Raw genomic sequence first — 22,189 nt, forward strand, 5'->3', positions numbered from 1 at the left:
AGGCCCCGGCATAGTCTCACAAGAGACAGCTATATCAGGGTCCTTTCAGCAAAATCTTGCTAATGTATGCAATGGTGTCAGCGTTTGGAAGCTGATTATGGGATGGATCCCCGGATATGGCCGTCTCTAGATGGGAAGGTCTTTTCTTAATTGAGGTTCTCTCCTCTCAGATGACTCTTATCTTGTTGTGAAATTGACTTAAAACTAGCCAGCATATCTGTTACGGGCTTCCTATCTGCAATAAGTAGCGAACTCCGAAATCACAAGTCACTCAATTTATAAATGACCAGAAGGGTTAGAAAGATTCCTCCAAAGATCTATAATCACCCACTACATACATAAGAATATGATCAACTCTGCAAACAGATATCATCTTACATAAATGAGGGATGACGTCAAAAGCAAATAAACAGGAAAGGCAAAAAGGAGAGGAGAGGAGGAGAGGAAGGGAGGAAGGAATGTTGGTGAGACTACAGACAGTAGGCAGCAACCTTATGTACTGCCAGTGAGAATGTAAAACAGTCTACAGCTATGGGAAACGGCATGGCCATCCCTCAAAATCCTCAAAAGAGAATTATCATTACACAATACAGCCATTTTAATTTTGGTTTTATTCCTCCAAAGAACAAATAAAACGGGGTAATAGAGAAATATCCATACACTCAAAATTATTTACAATAATTAAATTATGGGTGCAACCTAAGAGCCTGTCCGTAGCAAACTGCGGGAGAGATTAGAATGAATAGCAAACTGCGGGAGAGATTTGCAGTGACATCTTGTTCAGCCTTGAAAAGAGGGAAATTCTAGCACAGTGACAATCTCAATGACATTTGAGAAAAACCCTTGTTTGAGAATATAATGTGACTCTCTCCCACTTCTCTGAATTGGGTATCTTGTTTTATTTAACGGAGCATATATTATTTAACACTCTGTTTTGACTTCCTCTAAATGTCCCATAGAATGTGGGATTAGCAGTACAGAAGCAAAAGAAAATTCATGAAAGTAAAGATCTTGTTGGGTTTTTTTTCTATAACTTGTAATAAATTAGGTTTGCAAAGCTTCCAGCATAAAGACTCTTTGAGAACATTAATTCTGAAAAAGATATTGGTTGTTGCTCTCTTTTGAAAATAAAACTTTCTTTAAATATGTTGTCATTTTTCAAGTTTAAACCAATATTCCCCCTCCTTCCTACTGTGTGGATGGAAGGAAATCCTATCTCCCCAGAAATATTGGCAGTCCATATCTATCAATGGGACACATAGTTGGGTCTGTGTGCCTTCACTTTTTTAAAAAATAGGTTCATTATTTATGTATTTAATGTGTGTTCCTGAGTGGAAGTATGTGCATCACATAGGTACCATATCTGCAGAGTCTTGGAGAGGACATTGGAGCCTCTGGAACTTGAGTTATAGGCAGTTGTGAACTACCCCGTGATGGGTGTTTGGAAATGAACCCTGGTTCTCCGGAAGTGCTCTTCACTGCTGAGGCATCTTTCCAGGTCCTGCCTTCACTTTCTAACTTCATGTGTGGTGTGATGAAAGAACATCCAGACCCTTCTCCATATCATGCGCTTTACTGAATAGACTGAGGTCTTAACAAATTGCTTCTAGTGGAAGAAGAGGCAAAAGCAAAACCTTTCACTAATCATGATAAATGCTGTGAGAAAAACCAATGCGTGAGGCATTATTAAAGGAAACTTACTTGCAAACATTTTTTATGATGAAGTCACATACAAATAGAGGCTGTCTTAGGCTTCTATTGCTATGGAGACGTACCATGATCACAGCAACTCTCATAAAGGAAACCATTTAATTGAGCCTGGCTTATGTTTCAGAGGTTTAATCTGTTATCATCATGATGGGAAGCATGGCCACATGCAGGTAGACACTGTGTTGGAAAGGTAACTGAGAGTTCTACACCCTGATTGGCAGGCAACAGGAAGAGACAGTGTGCCTGTCTTGTGTAGACAGACTATGCCTGACTTGAGCTTCTTAGACTTCAAAGCCCACCCTCAAGTGTCACACTTCTTCCAATAAGGCCACACCTACTTCAACAAGGCCACACCTCCAATAATGCCACTCCCTATGTATGTATAGGGGCCATTTTGATTCAAGCTTCCCCCAGAGCCATACTTTAGTTAAGTAGAAGAACTGAGTACAGAAGAGTGAACCAGGTAGAAGCATGGAATGGGCAAAGGCCTTGAGTCTAGAAAGAGCTCGAGCTATTCAAGTTGTATAGAGAATCAGTGTGACTGGTGTATAGTGGAAGGAAAGAAAGATGGAGAAAAAAGAAGGGTCTCATTGTTTGAGGCCTTGTTATCCACTTGACTGATTGGAGTATGAAGGTTTATATTGACTCGAGTAGAACCACCTAAGAAAGGAGCCTCTGAGCATAGTCTGTGACGGGTTACCTAGATCAGGTTAGCCTCTGAGCATATCTGTGAGAGCTTACCTAGATCAAGATAGCCTTTGGGCATGCCTGTGAGGAGTTGTCTAGATTAGGTTAGCCTCTGCCATGCCTGTGAGGGATTTTTATTGTGAATGTGCATGAATTTCATACTTTGGGAGATACACACACATATATATATCATGTATACCTGCATGCCACAAGAGGGCATTAGACATTAGATCACATATAGATGATCATGAGCCACCAAGTGGTTGCTGGGGATTGAACAACTCAGGACCTCTGGAACAGCAGCCAGGGCCCTTGGCCACTGAACCATCTCTCCAGCCATGCTCTGGGCCCTAGAGCTAGATACAGAGACTAAGAAAAAGCAAATCCTGCAGCAGTGATCTTTGCTCTCTGCTTCCTGGCTGAAGATGCAGTGTGACCAGCCGCCTCAGGCTCCTTGTCACAGTGTCCTCTCACTGTGATGGACTGTGGTATCCTGGAACTGTGAGCCGCAGTAAACATTCTTCGCTTAACTTGCTCTAGTCATGTTAATTCACAAATGGGGTTTTATTTCATGTCGGGTAAAAAGTCACTGAGGAATAGAAGGTAGCCTATAGGATGCTCTCAACTTTGGACTCCTCTGACTTCCAAGCCTCAGTTTAACCTATGGTCTTCCTAAGACTCTTTGCAGTTTCAGAGCTCTGAGTCATGTTTGCAGAAGACCTACACAAATTCAACCTAGACATAAACCCAGCATGGACAGGCTAGGGCACAACGTCCCATCTCTATCTGAGGAGCTACGGGCAGTTGACAGCTGCTGGGAGAGGGAGAGTCTGTATTCTCTAAGGGTCCAGTCCATGGTAGGTGGGCAGTACTCCAGGGGAAGACCACGCAGCTAAGAATAGATGGGCAACACACATCAGACTAGATGTGTTCATAGGAAAACGAGTCTGGAAAGTTAGGTGGTTATGGAGGGGGTGGATCTTGGAGGAGTAGGGGAGATGGGGAGGGTGAATAAGATCCAAACACATTGTGTAAAAATTTTCAAGGAACTAATTTAAAGATGGAGTTTGGAGGAGAGAAAGGGGGAGTGGAAGAAGGAAATGGAGGCAATGAGAAAGATAAGACATACACTGGAAGTGGGGTGAATCATAAGCTCTCAAAGTCCACCCACAATGACCCACTTCCTCCAGTAAGGCTCACTGTCCTCCTGAAGGGTCTAGAACCTTTCAAGTGAGCCAATGGAAAGACAGGTGGACTTTGTCACTGATGTGAACTACGCCAGATTTGGACACACAAAGATGATTGTGAGGGGCCCAGCCCCAGTGGATACATCTACGTTATAGCTCCGGCGTCTATGGCACAGGCACTATCTTGGAAGAGTGGGTATAAAGATGCTAAGAGTCAGAATATCAGGAAGTCTGCTGCTGTGAGACAGTCTCTCCTAGAAATGGCTGCATAAACAAGACCAGAACAACAGCAATATCAAAAGATATGCTCAGGTGGAGGTGGAAAACTATCACCCATAGAATCCAACCCCTAAACAAACAAAACAAATCAAAGAAAGAAACACAATAGGCAACTAGTGATGGCTGAGAGAGGCAGAGCTGGCCTCTCCTAATGATGAGACTCCATCTTGGTTGTCCAATACAAAGTTGTCAGAAACCATATGCACACAATGACTAAAATGGACTCAGTAGGTTGTGCTTGTGTATCTGTATATATGTGTACAAACAAACATATGTACATAACAATAATAGTGAATGAAGAAGGGGCTATCAATGTGAGGGTGAGGGCATGGAAGGAGTTAGAGATGGGGCATAGGAGGGGTTAGAGGGGAAGTATATGGGAGGGGTTAGAGGGAGGAGGGAGAGAGTGATGGAATTCTATTATAAAATCAACAAAAAATAAGACTTCAGGATTACATGTTTTCTCTCATACAATACATGGAATCTTTTATTTGTTTGTTTGTTTGTTTGTTTGTTTGTTTAAAGACATGAAGGGAGACTTTGGGAAAGAAGGGGACTGATATTAGCCTGGTGTACTGGCTAGTTTTGTGTCAACTTGACACAGCTGGAGTTATCACAGAGAAAGGAGCTTCAGTTGAGGAAATGCCTCCACGAGATCTGGCTGTGGGGCATTTTCTCAATTAGTGATCAAGGGGGAAAGGCCCCTTGTAGGTGGGACAATCTCTGGCCTGGTAGTCTTGGGTTCTATAAGAGAGCAGGCTGAGCAAGCCAGGGGAGGCAAGCCAGTAAAGAACATCCCTCCATGGCCTCTGCATCAGCTCCTGCTTTATGACCTGCTTGAGTTCCAGTCCTGACTTCCTTTGGTGATGAACAGCAGTATGGAAGTGTAAGCCAAATAAACCCTTTCCTCCCCAACTTGCTTCTTGGTCATGATGTTTGTGCAGGAATAGAAACCCTGACTAAAACACCTGGTAAGATCAAAGTCCAAGATATTCATTCATGCAAATGCTAATGACATTTATCTTGTTTCGTTATATATATTATCCTTGTTTCACTATATACCTACTTATAAAACTAAATAAATAAGGGAGGGGAGCATTGTAAGGAGGAGCAGGAAGATACATTCTTGCTGGTCTAGGTTAGTGGCACTAATTGACAATACTGTGGGTTTTTTTCCTATTTCTCCTCTTTATGAAAAAAAGATGTTAATTAAACAAAGTAAAGAATCTGCCTAAGCATCAGAAGTTGTCGCAATGAATATTTAATGACAAGGAAAAAAGGCTCTTTCTGAGACCGAGCTCTTTGCTGAGAATCCGTTGGCATTCAGCTCCATGTGCAGCTCTGTCCCTGAGAGGCTGCCTGCCTGAGGTGAACATCAGCTACTCTGCCTGAGGCTTTCCGCTGGCCAGGAATGGGCTGGACGTCTACTCTAGGGGACTGCTCAGCCCTCCTCCTCCTCTGCAGCCCTAACCAACCTCTGAGGGGAAGCTGGCAGTTAGCAACCTTACCTTCCTCAGTTTCCCCACGGGCAGCTGTGGGAGATGCTTTCCACACTCGGGGCGTGAAGATTTCACCATCAGAGCACAGTGCTGAGTCTAACACGGTACTTCCTAGGTTAATCACATAGATTTTGTGCTGTGATTCTTGTCAAGTTAGTCAGCGTACCTCTCATGCAGCGGTTGCATCTCTATTCGCTCTCCGTTGGGCACATGGCTGCTTTAACTAAAAGACCAAGGCAGAAGTGATCTTGTACGGTTTTCAAGATGCACAATACAAGACCACTGCCTTCCATTTGTTCTGTGATCAAATCTTGGGCTCTCTTTTGAAAATTCATGCATCAGTGAGAGGTCTGACAACACAGAAGTCCTTGTGTTGTGCAGCTCACATGTCAACCTGTTTGACCCTCAGGAACACCTGATAGCCCAGAAGAGCCTTCCAATGCCTGAAGCCCCACGTATGTCTCAAAGCTAAGTTCCTCGGCTCCTGCTGAAGAAAATGTTATATAATATATGTTGGTTGTTTTGTACTACCAAGAAATAATTTTACATAACAATAGTGACTGGAAATGTTTCCCTCCCTGTATGTCTTCACAGTATCTTATGTGTGTTTTCTGGCATCACCTTAAAAGTAAATTATGTATGAAAACACTTCAATGGTAGATCATTTCATCTAACATGTGTAAGGCCATCTTTTCTGATGCCAAGGCTCCAATAGATGGATGGATGGAGAATGGATAGATGGATAGATAGATAAGTGGAGGGATGGATGGGTAGATGGATGGGTGGATAGATGGATGGATGAATGAGTAAATAAAGTTCTGTGTTACTCAGCCTTCACTGCTATGAGAAAATACGTTGGCTGTGGTTTCAATGTATCGTTATCTGGAACAATTCTTCTTAAGTCTGTGACAAGGCAGAAGTGTACAACAGAGGAAAAATGCTCACTTCACACCAAGCAAGGAGCAGAGAGAACAGGTAGGCATAGACCAGTGGGCAATGCTTCTTAATTGGCCTCACCTCCTAAAAGCCTAGTCAACTACAAACTACGATATGAATTAACCCATTAATGGGACTAACACTCCCATACTGATTAGATGAAGAATTTCATATTATATATTTTGTCTTCTCTTTGTATTTATTTCCTGGTTTGGTTATGCACAATCACTAATTGGTGACATAGTTTCTCTTCTAAATTTTATTTTTTATTGCTATCAATGCATATGTGTCTGTGAGAGTATACCACATGTGTGCAATGGTTCGAATCTCCTAGAGCTGGAGATAAAGATGGTTGAAAGCTGCCCGGCCAGATGTGGGTGCTGGCAGCTGAACTCGGGTCCTTTGCAAGCCTAATAAGCTCTCTTCACTGCTGAGCTGTGAACCAGAGAGAGTTTCATGGTCCAGCTTTTCCAATAACAAATTTTAATGTAAAGATTCAAATATATGTAATTTACTTCTCATTTTACTTTTAACTGACAGATAACCATTGTACATATTCTTGTGACACAAAGGAGGGTTTTGACACACATATACATTGTGTGATGAACATATGCAGGTAAGCAGTGTTATCTGTCACCTCAAACAGTTTCCTTTCTTTATGGTGTAATTTAATGCTAGTGGACCTGGAGGATGCTATGCTAAGTGAAATAAGCCAGGCCCCACAGAACAGGCACTGCACGGCCTTGCTCATCTGCGGAATATAACAAAGTTGATCTCATAAAAGCAGGGATAAAACAGTGCTCATCAGGAGCTCAGGAAATGTGAGGTGGGGAAAGATTAGGCACATTATGGCTCATATGTGAAATGTTCCCCTAAACCCAGGCATTGAGAACCTGGCACCCATTACTGAAAGAAGATCTGCCCACCTCTGCCTCGTGAGTGCTGAGGTTAAAGAGTGTACCTACCACCTACCTATGCCTGGGCACCTGCCATTATTTCTAAAGTGAGATTTGTTTTTTTAAGTTCACACCTGAGTCCAGTTTGTTGGAAATGTGCCTTTGTTCTAATGCGCCCACAAATAAGAGGTGTGGTCAGCCCTGCCCAGGTTCTCCTTAGTACTGTTACAGAGTATGAATGAAGTGATAACAAGAAGACTTCTTAAAGTCCCGAGTGCTGGAATCCAGGCAGGATGTTGGCAGGAACTGTCATTATCCGTTCCAGGAAGGGCAATTTGTTCTGAGTTAGCTATCCCAGCTGTCTGCATTGTCTTCAGAACTGCAGTTCAAACCTTTGGGAAATCAGATTTCCAACGTGTACCTTCCGGAAAGAACATACTCCCTAACAGAAATCAGTGCCCCTGGTTTTCTGTGCGAGACCCCTCTCTTTCTTGAAATTATGACCAACTCTTGCTGTGTCTAAGATGTTGGTAAAGGATTCATGCTCTTACCTTAGATATGAAGACCGGTCCTTCCTACAGTTGTGTGTTACTTGTTAACATGTGATTTTTAACAGCCACAAGAACTCCTTTAAAAAGCGTCCATAGAACTATGACCATGGCCAAAGATTCTACTTTAATAAAATGTCCTGAAATCTATCCCTGACAGATAGGTGCTCAGGGCTGGAAAGACGTCTCAGTGCTTAAGACCTAAGTTCACTCCCAGCACCGACACAGCCGCATACAACTTCTGTACCGCAGTCTCCAGGAAATCTCAGGTGCTTTTCTGTCCCCCACAGGCAGTGTTCTCACATGTGGTGCACATACGTGCAAGCAGGCAACCACTCATATACCTAAAATAAGAATAAATAAATTGTTTTCAAAATTCAAGTAAATGCCAAATGGAACCCAAGGTGGTCTTTAACAGCCAAATGTTAATGTCATGCAAACCTATCTCACCTGGACAGACTTCCCCTGCCTGCAAATGGCCGTAAATAAATGGCTCCTTTCTGACTTGACATTCTTTACAGAAAGTAGACTACTTAGGCCAGATTCTCACCATCTCTTACCTGTGTGCAGAATTTCCCCAGCAGTTTGTCCACCATCACCTTTGAACTCCAGCCTGTTTCCCAAAGTGACCTGTCCAGCAATGTAAGATTGTCTGTGAACGTTATCACTGTCTGACCCAGCCCTCACACCTCAGAGCCTTCTGAAGTTTGTCTCCTATTTTTGTTCACGTGTTCCACTTCCTAAATCAGGCTTCCAAACCGCACTCGGTGTTTGGGGGGGTTGGGGGAGAGGCATCAGAGGAGCGAGGCATCTTGACAGAGGACAGCTATCCAGACATGCTTCCTTTTGTCCATGTCTCAAACTGTCTGCCCAGGCTGCTGCTTTGGAAAGAGCTGTGGTCATGTGAGAGGCTTTTGGTGTGAGACATTCCAAATCAGGGTATGTGGGTCAAAGGTGGGAGCTCGGATGAATGAACACAGACCGGGAGGCACTGAGGCGCAGGGCACATGCTTTACCCGTCACGGGCACAGTGTCACTCAGTGTTCCCAAGTAGCAGCAGCCAAGGTGCCTCAGGACACAGTTCCATTACTTAGATATCTGGTCCCCGCACCTTGCCAAAGTCATATCATTCGGGAGACATGTTGTGCAGTATATCCAGATATAGGAAGGCGGCCACCAGTGTGAGACACATTGCCTCTGCCAGCCCTTGGTGCTGGACTTCTGGCCAGGTCTGACTATAAGACTATGTGCTGCTCTCCCTTGGCCTCCACAGGCTCCTTTCTAACCAGGAACACCACGCTCATGAGCATGCAGTTAGCCCACTCGCCCACGGTAATGACCTAAATAGAGTATGTATTATCATAGAAGAGAAAGTGAAAAGTTTTCAAAGTAAGATTTGTATCCTGTAGGTTTGGTTTATAGTGGATCTTCTGCTTGGAGCCTGTGTGCACCCCTTGGTCAGGATTTAGTATCATGTAACCTATCAGCAGCTCAGTTATGGTCACCAAACCTGAGCCCAGGAGAAGAGATCCACCATCTGGCTCAAACTTGTCAGCATCTCTCTAGAACCCAGCTGAACACATGCCAGCGCTCACAGCCAGCCAGTGACTGTTTGTAAGTCTCGTCTCATGTTTAAGGAGCTGCAGTGTCAAGCCTAGACTTTGTCTGTGACAGGATAATATGACATATAAACTGAAGTCGTGTGGAGAAACAGAATCCATGAGGCCAATGTTGCATCAAGTGGAGAATGACAGAGGAAAATAATGAAAGATCCCGTGTGTGCACGTGCATGTATGTGTCTGGACACGTGTGTGCACATCGGGTAAGGCAGGAGATTCTCCACTTCTGGGAGGCAACTGCATTGTCCTTCTCATTCCCATATTTTCAGAGATGTTCTCATCTCTCCACGGCTCCCTTCCACACGCCCCTGTTGGAGGCGGGGTTTCTAACCCTTTGCAAACAGTGGGATCTGAATGAATTCATATTCCATGACAAAGCTAAAGGGATACAGATGCCGACATTAATCAACACTGACACACCAAGGACATGTTGCACATCTCTCTATCATACCCGAGGCAACCAAGGACAGGATGTTTTGTGGGTCTGTGGTCCTGGGGCTGTCAAACGCGATCAGCCTCTGTCCAGACCACAAGCCTTTCCCTGGGTGCTGTTCTGCCTTTCATTTCTCAGGTCTTGCAGGCTCTGGAATGGAGGAAGGGTTTCAAGTTTTCTGTGAGGAATATGTCACAGGGTGCTGAGGGTAAAGTCTCCATGCTCCCCAAACCCAGCAAGTCAGAAGCTGCATTAAGCTCTTAATGAGTATATACCAGAGGATGGCTGAAGAAGCTGCCTGTACCAGCATTTCACTCAGACGATCACAAGAGAACTCAGGAAGAGTGAGAACGAGACAGCACTACAAACTGAGAGAAAGATGGCAGAAAGCTGATAGTGGGCTAGCCTCAGACATGCTGAGGGGAGAGGGTAGCTTGAAGTTTAATGCACCTAGAAACCACACATCAGTGTGCATGTGACTCTCATAACACCACAGAGTGAATATCGTTGCATTTGTTTTAGAGGTAAAGAAAACGAGGGCTGTTGAGATGGCTCAGCAGGTAAGAGCACTGACTGCTCTCCCAGAGGTCCTGAGTTCAATTCCCAGCAACCACATGGTGGCTCACAACCACCCAGCATGAGATCTGACACCCTCTTCTGTGCATCTGAAGATAGCAACAGTGTACTTAAATATAATAATAAATAATTCTTTAAAAAAAAAGAAAGAAAACGAGGCTCAGAGGGGGTGAAGTTATTGCCAAATGGCAGAACTGAGATTCTCAGCCTCCTGCTCCCACTTCAGCCCTGATCTGCTTTATAGCCACAACCTCTTAACTGCCAGGCAAACAGCCCCGGCAAATCTGGCCCTCACTGTATTAACAGATAAACTTTATTTGTGAGCCTCAAATGAACCACTTAGAGACCAATGGCATCACTTCTAATATATAAGGCCAGGTACATATTTTCTCACTAGCACAGGTTTCCTGAACTCACCCATCTGTACATCTGTGAGGAGATTTCTCTAGCAGATGCCAACTGACCTTCCTCCCATGTCCACCTGTGCTTTGCCCTCCACCACTGGTGATTCCATGCGGAATGAGGGAGAGTAGAGTAAGCAAGGGACACAGAACGCTGGACTCATTCATCTGATTCCAGGGTCAAGTCATGCTTTCTGAAGCGACGGTTTTTGCAGAGTGGAACATGAATCTCAGAAGCCTGTCACATTAGAGAAGGACGATGGAAATTCCTCTCCAAGATTTGTAAAGAGAGATATGTAAAGATAACCCGCATAAGTAATAAGGTCAGCATTTTTACAGATCGAAAGGACGTCAAATAGGCCATTTCATACTTCAGGGGCTCTCTGGGTCTTTAAAAATGCAGCACACGACCACAGGTCAACGCTAGTTCAGGGCTGTATCTTTTAATCCAGCCCGAGAGTTAGCCCCGAAAGCAGCACATTTGACAGGGGACATCAGAGGTTCAGGAATGTTCAGGAAAAGAAGACAGTGTGCTGACATGAATGTTCAGGGAAAAGAGTACGTAAAGAAAGCCTATTTGGCTTTGTTATTCACACCTCCCCCACCCCCCTAGGACAATGGCAGTGAAGGGGAAAGACAGGCCTGAAGACCGTGGTGGGAGTCACGTGATCTACACAGCTACCATTTTAGGATTCTGACGCTCCAAGGTCTCAAACAGCAAAGCAGCCCAAGCCACATGAGTCCAGTGTTCAGGAGCTGCACTCCGAGAGCCCTCAAAGTCATTCAATATTGAGAAGGTTTTAGGAATAGGAAAGTCTGTAGACTTGTTGGTCCCTTTTCTTGGTTTTGCGATTTAAAATACCAGATAGAAACAAGGAAAAGAAGGAAGGGTCTGTTTTAGCTCACAGTGTGAAGGTACAGTCTGCCACCGTGGGAAAACAAGGGGGCAGGAGTGTGCGCCTCTGATCACATTTCATCCACAGTTAAGAGGAATGGAGATGTAAATGCGGGTGCTCCGCTGGTGCTCCCCTTTTTATGCACTCCAGAATCCGAGCCTCCCACAATTAAGAGTGCGGCTCAGAGAGCTTTCCATTGACCACACAGCTCTGTGACAACAGAGAGGTCACCTGAGTGTCCTGTCTTCATTTATCAAGTTCACTCAACACTCCTTCAGCCTACTGCGTCACTGCAAGATCTTCTCAGCACCACAACGCAGAGCCCTGCCCCCGTAGAACAGCCTCTGTGACCCCAAACCTTCAAGCAAAGCTTGTTTCATAATTACAGGTCTTGGCTGGTGTGTGGGGAGTTTGTGGCACCCTTTAGGAGACTCAGTGGAGAACAGAGGTCTTGTTAAAAGAACTTGATGCATTTTTAAGGTCATTGCTGAATCCAACTCAGCAGCCAGCGAGGGCGCACACAGGTCCAGTAACAGAGCTCAGCTGCTATAACAGAATTTTAGCAGAACCATGTATCTGGCAGAGATTCGATGCCACCTAGGCTTTGAAGCAGCCTTTTGTCAGTGATTGCTATCTGGGATTTTATGCGATTGTTCCTTTGAAGGATTCTCAGAGCCTTTGCATAACTTAGTCTTGAGACATGCCTGGCAAACCAGGAAGCCTTGTATGGCTGGGAATTCCTTAAGGTGATGGTTCTTTCAAGATAACCTCCAGATCAGGTAAAAAGTTTTGGTATGTGGAAATTGGCTTGATAAAAGTGCCTTTTGTGTGACAATAAAAAGGACTTCTGGGAAGCTGCTAGCATTCAGTCCTTGAGAGGCTGAACCCAAGCTGCTTGAGAAGCCTAAACTCATCCTGCAGAGTCTCTCGTTCTTCATTCTATCGATCTATGTAACGTGAATACTGACATTTGACATCAGGCTAGCTCAGTCGGTAGAGCACTGGACTCTTAATCCAAGCGTCCTGGGTTCAAGCCCTATGGTAGGCACCAAACCCTGTTCTGGGTTGCATGGGACAATTGATCAAAAACAGAGAAGAGTTTAGGCAAGAAGCCTCAGCACTGGCAAACACCTGATCTTGTCACAAAGGATGCCAACTCATCTGGCTATTTGAGGTGAGATGCTCAGAGCTGCATCCCATGACCACGAACCCCAGTATAATAGTGGGGTTCCAGCATTCACATGCTTGGCTGTTCTCAGGAACACAACTTGGACCTTCTGTAAAATTCATATTAGTCGCATGTTTGTGCGCTTGTGTGGGGTGAGGGGAGTAGCCAGAGGTATTAAATTGATCGGGTTCACAAATCCCAAGTTAGACTGCCTGGGATCAAATGCCTCAGTTTCTCCACCTATAAACTAGAGATAAGTGTCTTAGTCAGGGTTTCTATTCCTGCACAAACGTCATGACCAAGAAGCAAGTTGGGCAGGAAAGGGTTTATTCAGCTTACACTTCCACATTGCTGTTCATCACCAAAGGAAGTCAGGGCTGGAACTCAAGCAGGTCAGGAAGCAGGAGCTGATGCAGAAGCCATGGAGGGATGTTACTTACTGGCTTGCTTCCCCTGGCTTGCTCAGCTTGCTTTCTTATAGAACCCAAGACTACCAGCCCAGGGATGGCACCACCCACAATGGGCCCTCCCTCCTTGATCACTAATTGAGAAAATGCCTTACAGCTGGATCTCATGGAGGCATTTCCTCAAGGAAGGCTCCTCTCTCTGTGATAACTCCAGCTTGTGTCAAGTTGACACACAAAACCAGCCAGTACAATAAGAAAGGCTAAAAAATAGGAATGATGAGCTAGAATAGAATCTAGCCACTGGACTGGCATGTAAAGGCAACCACACCCTGCCTTACCAAAGGGTACCACAGCCATCTCAGGGGCTGGGAATAACCTCTTAAAGAGTGTTGTTTAAGCTGTAGCTTAAAGGATAAGAAGAAAGGGAACAGTGGAGAGGCTTCTATTCCAAGTGGCAGAATGGCTAGAGGGTAACTTTGAGGAAAATGCTGGCATAGCGTTGTGTTGCTGTTTGTACCCCCAACCCCATACACATTTGGGTGCAGTGCTGGGTGGGAGCGCTGAGCTGATCTCTGTGCCTTTCCCCCACACAAGGATCCTGCTGGGCGAGAGCAGAAAGGCAGGGAGCATGAGCAAGCAGAAGAGCCCAGGCTGCCAGCCACAGGGAAGCAGTGGCTAATTATCTAGGACATGACTTATTAATGGATTTACGGAGCAGGTGGCTCTGGGAAGATGAGGTACTTGTTACCAAGCAGTGTAGGGGGACAGAAGGACATTTTACTGTAGGCAGGGCCCAGGATGCACAGAAAGTGGTAGCAAGGCACGTTTAGCATTGGTAGGAAGTTTAAGGTTTCTGGGCCAGGCAGAGAGGTGCAGCTGGAATGGGAGGCTAGCTGGATATTCCCAGAGGGCTTTGGAAAGGAGGGTAAAGGGAGGCAGGGATGCTTTCCTGGACAGAGCTGAGAAAGTGTGTCTGGTTTCAATGTGAAGAGATGGATTGGAGGTAAGGCAGAAGGCAGAAGAATTAGGAGTCAGTGGCTCAAGCCCAGGCGTGACAACATGAGGGATTGAGCCATCAAAACAAAAGTGAATGAGGAGAGATGAATCCAGAGGCATTGCCTACAGCCCAGAGGTGGACTGAGGGATGATGCTGGATACTGATGGGGATCTCGAATAGATGCCAAAACATTTCACAGCGTGGAGCAAGGGCGACAAATGACTACTGTGTTGGTTATCTATTGCTGTGTAAAAAATTACCCCCAACTTACTGGATTAAACAACAAGCACATATTTCCTTATGGTGTCTGTGGGTCAGGGATCCTGCCTAGGATTCTCTTGTCTAGAGTCTGGGAGAAGGCCACAGTCAGGTGTCTGTGGTCTTACCAGGGTAGGGCCACTTGCAGATTTAATCAAGGGTCTCTGTGGCAGCTGCCTGAAGTTACCACAATCATTTACTTCCTGTTGTGACCTCTTAGAGAAGATTCCCCAACCTTTCAGAAAAGCACCACTGGCTGGGAACCAAACATATCACCTGTCGGAAAACATTTCACATTCAAACTGGAACTAGATGGCGAGCTGTGGATTCACTACATAGCCAAGGATACTTTGAATTTCTGTTCTCTGGCGTCTGCTTCCCAAGTGCTTAGATTACAGGTATGGACTACACGCCCAGTTTATGTAGGGTTGAGGCTCAAAGCCAGAGCTTCATGAATGCCTGGGAAGTACTCCACCAACTGAGTTGTACTCCCAAGCCTCATCCAAATGTTTATGTCCAAATTTATTGGAAAAAATTTAAATCCAAATTTATTGGAAATTTTCCAATTTGTGAATATTGACCCTTAAGTTATATAAAAAAAAGAAGTTATATGGTTTTAGTCAAATAAAACATCCCAAGCGCAGGTCATGAGACCTGCTGTGAGATTTCTGGCATGGGAGCCCTAGCGGAAGGGGCAGGACTGGAGAGTAGAGAGCAGAGGCCTTGATGTTGGAGAAGGTGGGTGTAAGGCTGAGCGAATCATTGTTCCGACAGCAGGAGCTTGAGACTAGAAATGCCAATCACTTTACCCAGGTATCTGTATTCATATAAACTCTGCAGTCATATTGATGAAAATGACTTGTTTGCATTAAAGGCAAGCCTTTGAGCCCTGATCTGACAGCTACCCATCTATATAAAAAGAGACACATTGACATCCACAGCTCTGATTTCAATTGGACAGGCAGTTCCCTGCTTGTTAAAGGAACGGAAAGACAATTGAGCCTTATTAGGTAGGAGACGATGCTTCATACGACAGAAAAACAGTGTTTTGCTTTAGAGAGACTCGATAAAGAAGAGAGAGTTATTGACAGGATCAGAGCTCCACGTATGTCAGAAGAGCTGCCTCAGCTGCTCTCTGGCCCGTGTTAGGGAAGATTAGGAGCTGTTTCCAGACAAATACCTGAGCATTAGCTGACTCGGAGGAATGTACTGGAAAAACAAGCTGGCTCTCAAGTGTGGCAGAGAGCGAGGATATAGCGTGGGCTTTCATCCACAGCACACACACCTCAGTGAAAACTAATTTATACGCACTTGCTGAAAGACTCCGTAAGCAAGAAAACTTCACGGAAATCCTCCTCACTGCTTCAGTCAGCAAATCCATCTGGTACACACATGTGTTCATGGCTGGAGTCACAGTGGGAGACAGCCAAGTGTTACACTGCCCCAATGCCTGGCAGGCTACCGGGCCGGGCAAGACAGGTATTCTTCCAATAAGAATAAGACAACTTGGATATGTAATTAGTGGGAGCAAGCTATGGGAACTTCACCTTATAGTGACCTGTCACAAGCCAGTGACTTGAAAAGGCATTCAGAAAAGACATTCAGAGAACCACAAGGTGCTGAGGACTTCAGACTATTTACTAAGTGGTAATGTAGACTATATATATATATATATATATATATATATATATATATATCCTACAATATATATTTCCTAATATATATATATCACATTCACACTCAACATTGAGTTCCCTTTCACCATCCAAATTGTTCTAGTCCATCTTCAATAAGAAAGTCATCTTACATTCATAGAGGAACCATAAAGTAGGTATGAACCCTTTCTTTGAGTATTAACAGTGATGAGTCTCTTTGCCCCTAAAGCAAAACCTGTGCTTTTGTCCCTTATGATGCCACGCAGAAGAAGCCATAAAAGGTGAGCACAGACAAAGCACGGATGTGGGGAACCTTCCAGACTGCCAGTGAAGTAAAAGGTGGTGACTCCTCCCGGAAGAAGCTGGCAGTTTATTAGTTAAGCACAGGGTTACCTAGGGCTCAGAAGTTCCCCTGCTGGGTATGGTATGTAGACAAGAAAAATGGGAACACATGTCCACACAAAATGTCTACCTACATGCACATTCATCCATAATATATTTGTGATGGTGACGAAGTGGAGACAGTTTAAGTGAAAGAATAAACTCATTGGATATAGTAGTACAATGGATGCCACTTGTCCATACACAACAACAAAAACCAGTATGGTGGATCCTCAAAACCCTGAAAATAGCATAACATTGTTGGGTACACACATGAAGAACGATTCAGCATGCTACCATGATGCTTGTTTATTGTTTATTATTAAACATATAGCCTTGTTTATTGCTATTTGGTGGCCAGGGAAAGGAACCAACCTAGATGTCTGTCAGTAGATGACCTGACAAGGAAAACATCATACAGCAGACAATGGGATTTTATACAGCCACAAGGAAAAATGGCATCGGGGCTGGAGAGATAGCTCAGCAGTTTAGAGCACTGACTGTTGTTCCAGAGGTCCTGAGTTCAATTCTCAGCAACCACTTGGTGGCTCACAACCATCTGTATGTGATCCCCTGCCCTCTTCTGGTGTGTCTGAAGACAGTCACAGTATAATCATATACATCTAGAAAAAAACAAAAAAGGAATCATGACGTCATGATGTTTGGACATGACTAGAAATCATCACGTTACGTGAAATAAGCCAGACTAAGGAGAGCAATGTTTTCTCTCATGGGTGGGACCTAGATTTAAAATGTATATGTGTATAAAAAGCAAACTATTGACTCTAGCTGCATATGTATCAAAAGATGGCCTAGTAGGCCATCACTGGAAAGAGAGGCCCATTGGACACGCAAACTTTATATGCCCCAGTACAGGGGAACGCCAGGGCCAAAAGTGGGAATGGGTGGGTAGGGGAGTTGGGGGGAGGGTATAGGGGACTTTTGGNTGGGATAGCATTGGAAGTGTAATTGAGGAAAATACATAATAAAAATATTTAAAAAAAAAGTAAAGAAATGGATGTACTGTGTAATGTGTGAATTTTATTTACATGCATGAAGATGCATACATGTTCACTCACCTATCATTCTAAAACTGTGTATTATGTATGTATGTATGTCCAATATGAGATGTTCAAGAGTGAGATGGCATGTGCCAATGTCTGCTTCTACTCAAATATATGTGCCTATATTTATTTGAATACATTTGGCTATTAAGGCATGCATATTAAAATCAATATGTGTACTGGAAAAAAAAAGCAAACTAAGTGGGAAGGAAACTCAGTCTTATAAGCACAGCTCTAAGGGCATTTTGGCAAATGGCATCTAATCATAAGGATCAAAGTCAGGAGCCTTATCATGCAGGGCGGTGTAAAGTGCCACCATGGGCAAAGACCTTGAAACCTGGCCAGTGTGGCTCTGAGTCACCATGCCCAGACTCCTGCCACCATTACTTGTGTTCACTGTGAATAGATAAATAGCGTGGCTCGTGTGGAGAAACCAACTCATGCAACAGATAGTGCGCAATTCTGAGCATATTTTATAGATAGGAATCCTCCTATCTATAGGAGCATTTTTTAATTCATCAAGAATTTGAGAAAATTACCAAGATATTACATAAACATCAGACTGAAACAAAAATCTTTGGAACAGAAGGAGAAACTGTTCAATAAATTGAGTATGAATGACGTATGCAGAAAAATGAAAATCTAATTTCATGAACATATTTTGGAAAAAACCCTCCACACAAGGGGGAAATTATAGCTTACAAGAAAGAAAAAGTACTCTAGAAATTAAAACCAGGAATACAAAATGAAAGGTAGACCAATCATAACATGGTAATTATTACAGTGGTGGAATGTCCTCTATCGACACCGGCATGCCTGCTCGCCTTCCCTTCAGCGCCACCCACTCCATCTCTTCTGTCATAGTCACTCCTTCCCTGGTAATAAACAAAGCTTTGAGTTCATTTTGCATTTCTGCCTTCTATTTTCACTTTGGAGTTGTTTCTGGGTGGTGTGCCTCTCCCTGTGCGTTAGGACCCAGCACACACGCACACACATATAACATTATTTATCATTGCTTGCAAATGCTCATTTTCAGTGAAAGGATTATAGCTAGTTGTTGGCAATGGCAGGCACTGGTTCATTGGCAGATTCTCAGCTCTGCGGTGCGGACTCCTAACCCACCTGCCGGCTGTCTTATTTTGTTGGCTTCTGCTTTCTTGTTACTGTTAGCCAACAAGACAGTTGCTCTAACCCCAAATCTCTTGTCACATATGCTCAGTGTGATAGCCACAGGGACACATATGTAGCCTTTACTTCAGACACACTCTTTTCGTCCTTAGTTTTATTTAATCTGAGAGCCGAAAGACTGCTTATGAGTAAGCTTCTTTTTATCCACATAATTGTGTAATTTTTATTAGAATTGTCTAAGTGACAGTGTATGTAATTGTGTTCCTGAGAAGATACTTTGTAAGTACCACAAACTATGATTTTTCACGTTTTCAATGTCTATGTCTTATGCCATCTCAGAAGACCTTGCAGGGTTAAAGCTAATATAAAACGTGATGTAGTGATACACGCCCCCTGTGGGTGAGGCTTGAGACCATCCTAACAGGGAAAGCAATGTGGCTCAGGATACTGACAGATTGTGTGATTCCATTTTAATGAAATCTCTACAATAGGAAACCTATAGCCAGGCAGTAGATCAGGCATTGCACAGGGATGTGTGAAGAGTATCAAGACATGAGGAGGGTCCTCACTAAAAGGTCTAGGTTTTCTCTTAAAGATGATGAAAACGTCCTGAAATTGTGATGGCTGCACAGCCAGATCTCATGGTTTGGATCAGATTTCCTGACAGAATTTTTAAAAGTTAGTTCTCAGGGTGGGGCTGCTGGGAGACTTGGAGACCAAGGGAGGTGTGACTTTGTGGGAGAACCACCGGGGGATGTCCCGAAAGGGATCACAAGGTTGCTGCTCATGCTTCTCCTTGCTTTCTGGCTTATGGTGTAGGTATCTTTCCCACACCACCTTCATGAGATGCCCTCTTCGAACCCCCCCTGGGGGTGAGGCGAGCCATGAGCCAAAATCCACGTTTCTCTTTATAAGTTAACTTCCTCAGGTATTTCATGATCGTGAGAAAAAGCAGACTAACACACTGCAAATAATAGAAACTCATTGATTCATACATTTTAAATAGTGGCCGTCGTGACCTCTGTACTTTGTCCCAGTGATAGATTCCATTAGCAAAGAAGGAAACCACACCACCAGGCCCCTCGACCTTCCTAACAGGAGGGAAGATGCTGAAATAGTCTTGCCCCTTTAGTGAAGCCTTTTTCTTTTGTGCCCCCACTCCATTTTTTTTTCTGCCTCAACAAATCTCAGGAATGCTTAATACCATTATTTTTCTTTACAAATTTGCATGCCCAGGCCTTTTGTAACATGCACTACTCTTAGTTTAGAAATCCTGTACTTTTAATTTGGTCTGGATTTATTATGCTTTATTTTTCTCAGTGACAACCCAAGACCCCTTTTTTCAGATTCCCACCACTGCATTTTAAGCATTCCCTCATATTTACATCCAACGATCTTCCGTGACTCTAACTTTGCCATGTCTCCATGGATCTCATGGTTCAGACTCTTGGAGTGGATGCTAGCCACAATTCCACTGGTGCATCTCTCCCAGGGTTGAGGCAAGGCACTGAGGGCAGCTGTGGATGATCTGACAATCCAAAGCTGAACCAGGGACACCAAATATTTTAGATGTCAAGAAAGACTCTAAGGTGAAAATTACTATTGGTGTTCATATGCAAGCATGATTAAAGAGTTATGTCAAGAAATTAAAGATGACAAAACCACACAACAGTTTACTCTTTTCTCCATCAATGCAATAAATTAAAATGCTTACCTCTTTCAAATTCAGCAACTTGTTGGTGACATAACTTCCAAATTGGGAAGGAACTGCAACTCACATGTCTCCTGAGTTTAGTTTTTTTTAATGCATCTAGCATGTGGCTGCTCAGCTCCTTCCCTACTAACTTAATATGTGACTTCATATTAAGTTGTTTGCATTTTTATAAACACACACAAGATTGGGGGGTGGGAACTCAGCCAGGAGTAAGCAAAGGACTCACGGGAAAAAAAAACCTACTAACTTTCAAAAATCGTGCTGGAACTGATTTGCAGAGAGAACAACCTCATGTGGGTTATGGATGGTTAGCTGTGTAATCCCCAAAGAGCAAAGCACTGGTTAATTATTCCTGCTGAGAGAGAGAGAGAGAGAGAGAGAGAGAGAGAGAGAGAGAGAGAGAGAGAGAGAGAGAGACTTACTTCAGTGTTTTATGGACTTTATATATATTATCTCAAGTTCTTACAATAAAGTTACAAGGTTGGCATTATCACTCACATTTCCAGGTGAGAAAGCAGAAGGGTAGAATCCCTGAGCAATATGTCAAGGCCCTGCAGATGTTACAGGTAGGACCATGCCCCCGCTCCACTGTCACCCCCACCCCCCAGTGCAGGAAAGAGGGGCATGAGAAAGGAACTCAACAAGCAAGCCTAGCCTGGCATCAAACTTGTTTTCCTTCTGCTTCAGCCTCACGCATGCTAAGAACAACAGGCCTGCACTACCCTACTCCACATCGATAAAACCACCCCGTCATAGATCTGGCTTACCTGGTTACACAGCCTCACCTCCTCTGTTCATTCACTTACCTATTGAGTAATGGCTGTGATAAACAAAAGGCTTCCCAGGGTGGTGGGCCTGGAACAATACAGGAAATGAGAAATACACTTGAGATTAGTGTATTGAATATAAATAATTCTGATGGCAAAGGATGAAAGAATGTTAGTAGAAGCCAACACCTATCTGGAAAACAATAATTTTCTGAAACCAGCCTCCCCAGTCAGTGGGGATAGCCTGCCAAAAGAGTTCCCCTGGGTCTCTATTTCACTTGCAGCTGTGACATCTTCCTCTATGTATGCTGGGCTGCTTTTGAAGTTACTCTAAAAAAGAATGATTTCTCTTTGATATGTAAAGTTCAAAGTGACTTTGTTAGACTAAAAGTTGAATAATGGCATGCAGGTGAAAAGAATTCTGGGTTCGTTGGTAAACTGTGGCCTCCATCCAAATCCCAAATATTTGGATAAAATCAGGAAATCACAACATGGCAAAGTAGCGATGAAGGGGATGGACTCCTCGGAGTCCGGAAGGGGACTTGGATGCCCTTGGTTTCCGTGTAAAACCAGCATTCAATTCAGGCCAAGACAAATAACAGTCAGAAGACGGTTATTCATCTTTTAGTCGGGGTATTCAGTCACTCAGACAAAATATCAACATGACATCTCCTGAGGAGAGGTCTCCCGAGTGTTCATTTGTTTATCATTGTCTTCATTGTCATCATCTTCGTCTTCATCTTCGTCATCATCATCCTGAGAAAAACCTTTCCCGTGCCCCTCACACTTAGACTACCATGTTGGGAAAGCACTTGTCTTCAAGGGTTAGGAACAGGGATGCTTTCTAAGTTGCTGCTTGCAGTAGAGTAAGGAGGGGCTGGAGGAGGTGGCTGACTCTGGAAAGGTTCTACAGTAGGGATTGTAGTTGGAACCACAAAGATGTTCACACGTTAACCCCCAGAACTTGTGAAGAGCTTCCCCTC

Source organism: Mus caroli, chromosome 3 (assembly GCF_900094665.2).
Source record: "Mus caroli chromosome 3, CAROLI_EIJ_v1.1, whole genome shotgun sequence".
Classification (NCBI taxonomy): Eukaryota; Metazoa; Chordata; class Mammalia; order Rodentia; family Muridae; genus Mus; species Mus caroli.